A 4,780-nucleotide genomic window follows, 5' to 3' on the forward strand; every position below is an offset into this window, starting at 1 on the left:
TCACGAATATGCGTTTCTGTAAATAAGCTATATACACTTACAGAAAATTGGCATTTCTGACACTATACGATTAAGTGGGTGATTGCAAAAAAGTACACCAATTTATACAATAAGATTTTTTAAAATGATAAAATATTTAAACCACCTAACAGATGTTTTGTTTTAATTAAGTGTAACATACAATAACATAGAAATATTAAACTGAGAGGTCATTTAAGGAATGGGTTTGTAATGGAATAGATTTTATACGTTGCTAATAGTCGCTTGAACAGGATATGCGACTATAATAAAATAAAATAAATGCCAAAATCTTTTTAAAATATATGCAGCACAAATAAAAATGCTTAAATATGGGAAAAGTACTATTTTCACGGTTGCTAATTTTTATTAGAATCATTCGGTATTCGCGAGGAGCACAAAAATGAAAACTCTTGCGGTCACTAGGTGAAGCTCTATAATGTAGATCACCCACATCTGCAATTTTAAATACATGCCTACGATAATGTTTATGAGTTAGTTTCGTGTGTCAGATGGCCATATGAGAACAAAATTATAATTATTATTGTTTTGTCTACATTTTTGAATAGTGAGTTAAGTAGTTGTAATGTGGGAGGGAAGGCGCGAAGCATCCCCCTAGCGTAGCAAATCCTATTATAGCACACCCATGTTTATTCTCAAAGCAGTACTCTGAATCCGGCATTCTTCGCAGTAGTGTTTCTGGACCACTGCGGTTTCGTGTAACCAACATTTTGAGAATATACCTCTCAGGTCCCAGGCGTACCTATCGCGCAATAAATGACTTTCTCCTTTGCTGTGGCAAAGTGATCTTCACCCACTCTGCTCTTCGCCAGCATCCCTCTCAGGCCGCAGTTGGAGAATACGATCAGACTAGTATGGACGGTGCGATCCCTCTGAAGTTATCAGTTAGATGCTCAGATTCGAAGGACTGCCCTGGTGTTTTATGTAAGTGCATTTGTGTGTGAGTGTTAATTACACAAAAGCGACCAGCGTTCATTGAGAGTGGTTCCCCAGAAGGAGTCCCAAACGTAAGAAAATCCCCCACTCTTTTTCGAGTCTTCTCAAAATCTGCTTCGATCCTTAAGTTTAGGCCCTCGACACAGCCCATTTATCCTTTGTATAGAACCAGCTTTTTCTGAGGAGATCTATAGTTTAAGGTGGGTTGCGAACCACCAAAGCCCTGCTAGAAGCACATAGAAAAGTTCTCATTGGTACTGGCTCAAGGACCGAGCCACATTCCTTCTGCTCTGAAGATATTCCAACACAAACGCGGAAACCTACCCTACGAGCTTCTTCACAACATTATTTTTTTGCTACTCTGACAATGCATTTTACGATCTAAATATTTACCGTTATTATAACTTAAAATTAAACAAACATATTTAATCATCTTCTAGGAGTGACCTCATTTTTAATAATTTAGTTAAAAATTAATGAATTGCAGGAATATTTTAATACACCAGAATCTTTCCATATATATTCCACATATCCGAGGAATGTTTAAATTGCCGCACGGTAAAAAAATTGAGCTGTGATAGGGCTATCATTTCTTATTATCTCTAAACATTTGGCTAAAAAAAGACGAATGAATTTAGAAAGATCCCTGGATAAGCAAAAATGACTATCAATGACCATTTTTTATATACCAGGGATATCGTATAGTCAAACCCCCGATAATTATAGCTATAATAGAGATATTAAGAATAGGTGTCTGAAGGAATTATTATAGGAGCAGCGGTGCATTATGGGGGCAGCGGAATAAACTGGCGGGAGTCTCATCCGGAGCAGTGACAGTTCATATTTACTGTAGAGAATTAAACGCTTTTTACCACTTAAAATGTGCACGAAGTGTAACATTAAATTGAGTTTGTGTTGCGGTAATAATAATTTACAATTTTTTCGATTGTAGGTGGTAACTATATTGAAATATCAAGAAACAAGAGAAAAACAACAAACTTGACCTCCAGATGCATTATAGGGATTTCAGGGAAATTCATTTTCTCGATACCAGATGAAAAATTGGCTACTGTAAGTTAATATATTTCTATAACTTCTAGCTCTAAGAGGACAATTTTTTTTAATTCAATCTATTCTCCGTTAACTTTTTAGACTCAAAAACATTTTTTTCATGTGCCTTGTAGTATATCCCGACGTGTATTCCTTGTGTTAACCCGGGACATAAATGGGTTATCTTCTTACTGTAAGGACTCAAAAGGTAACTTTTTAGGTAGTTTTTCTCAGCCCTCATCATCTCCCAAACTTCCAGGTTTGCATTCGATTCGTTATCACTGTGACATTTACATTAAAATTTTCTCAATTTCCGCCAGTAGTCTTCTATTTTTCTTCGTATTTTACTTCTTTATCGTTTATAAATGATTTAGTTATATCTTCTGTACTGCGTTGCGGTACGTTTTTTGATAGACCGCATAACCTCCTGCATTTCGGCTTTGAACTCTTTTTTTGTTATTGACACTCCGAGAAGCCTAGGACTTGCCACTGCTTCTGAAAGCAGAATCAAACATTTTCAAGATTGATAGAGTTTCTAAATAAATTATAATATTTAAATCTATTTGCGGAATTATTTGCATAATTTTTGCAGCACATATGAAAACAAACTCACGGACACCAGCTCATCGATCATCGTTTCTCGTAATGCAGAAATTTAATGTTTTCAAACTTTAAACCATCCCAAAAGCAGTGAATGCTAGAGCTGAAACATAACGTTGTTAATTAGTTAGTTTTAATGTGGGCGAGGTCACATTCACCAAACATTTAGATCTTGGTGAATTTTCGTTGTTTTCGACGTTCTCAAACGATCTCGATCAGGTGTCAGGCATACCACATCATGCAGTAAATTACGAAGAACTTTGTACGACAAAGTGAGCTTCACCCACTCTCCCATTCGGCAGTCTCTCGAGCAAGCCGCACACGAATACTACGACCAGGCTAGGTTGGACAGAGTGATCTCTCCAAGCTCATTAGTTAGATTCACAGATTCAAAGCATTTTTCAGTTGTGATATCTATGTGTATGTGTGTTGATTGCTCAGAATCAACCGTCGACAATCGAGCCTGAGTTCCCCGTGGAGGCCTCACGCTCAAGGAGATTGATGAGTCACTTTCAAGTTTTCTCCAAAAGCGACTAGTGATCCCTAATGATAGTCCCCTCGAGATGGGCCTCTACCTTGCTGCATAACAAGTCTCTTCTGAGAGGACCTATAGTTTAAGGCGAATTCCGAACGGCCAAAGTCCCGAGTGGAGTACATAGAAAAATTTGCATAAGTACTGGATCAGGGATCTAACCCCAGTTCTTTTGCTTGGAAGCCTGATGCGCTATCGTCTGAGCAACCAAAGCTCTTCTATCATAATGAAAATCAATTTAAAAACACTTACCTCTTTCTTTCAAAATTATTGAAGAGAATAGTTAATCTTTTACTTCAAAAATTCATTTTCGATTTAAAAAAAGGAATTTTCTACCCAACAGATAAATGCTCAACTCAAAAATATATATAGTTTTAACAAAAAATCTGATTTTCAAGCAGAGATCAATTTTTGCCTAAAATGCTAAAAGTTAAAAAAAAAAAATGAATTTTTAATAAAGTTATTCCGCTTTCTGCCAAGGCGTTACATTTTTATCCTGAAAAATTGATTTTTGAACAAAAAATGTATTTACATTTTTTCAACACTTAACAATATATGACTGTTTATTAAAAATGAGTAATTATAAGTCCAATCTTCAGAACTGAGAAATTTGAAACTCAATTGTTTCAAATAGAAAGCCTTGAATCGTTTAAATAGAGTGCTCAATTTAAACTTTGAAGATTAGAATTTTGAGTGATTTATTTTGTTAAGTTTTGTATTCAAAAGGGAAATTTTTCATTTGAAGATATGAGTTTAAGAATATTAAATTTTTAATATCAGTTACTTAAAATTAGTTCAAAATTATATAATTTACAGCATTAAAATTTTTTTTGATTCCTTCTTTAATTCGGAAGATCAAAAATTTTAATCTGGATTTATATATTTCAAACAGAAACCTCTTAACTGTTCAATCTAGAAGAGATTCAGATGCCCAATTTTGTAGTTTAATGTCATTTAATTAAAAAATTTTGTTTTCAATTCAAAATTTAGGAACATAAAAGATAGGAAATTTATCCAAAAAAATGTGGTAGCGACAAACGGACTGACCGATAGCTGATATTCTATGGCGGAAGTTGAAAAAAACCATACATGGATACACGTTGATCTGGAGATAAAATTTCAAATTGATTTTCGGGGACAATGGGACAGTTTGGGGTAATATTATGTATTTTATTTTGAAATACTTTAAACTTCTCTAAATGTTTACGTTTGCACTGTTGGGATTTACTACTGAGGCCACTGAATCCATCTGTGGAAATAGTGGTAAATCCAAGATTAAGTGTATAAACGAGTCAGAACTCTACTTGTGGTCGTGTTTGAGGCAATTTCAAAATAAAAAAGCAGGCCCAGCGCCATCTGCCTTTCAATAAAGAAATGTCAAAAGTTACTGACAGCACATGTCAACGACGTCTGAACCAAATGTGTCAGTCGACATTTAATATTTTTATGATAACATTTTTTTATTTCGCAACTTGATGCATCAAAAAAAGTTACCAACTATTTTGCTCAGTTAGGACAGGCGAAAACTTTGAAAGCCCAGTTATATTGACAAGGTTCGTCAAACCAATAACAACAAGGAAAATACGTTGCTTCAACCAGGTGCAGATTCAGAGAATGGCTTGG

The sequence above is a fragment of the Belonocnema kinseyi genome, chromosome 1 (genome assembly GCF_010883055.1).
Source record: "Belonocnema kinseyi isolate 2016_QV_RU_SX_M_011 chromosome 1, B_treatae_v1, whole genome shotgun sequence".
Classification (NCBI taxonomy): domain Eukaryota; kingdom Metazoa; phylum Arthropoda; class Insecta; order Hymenoptera; family Cynipidae; genus Belonocnema; species Belonocnema kinseyi.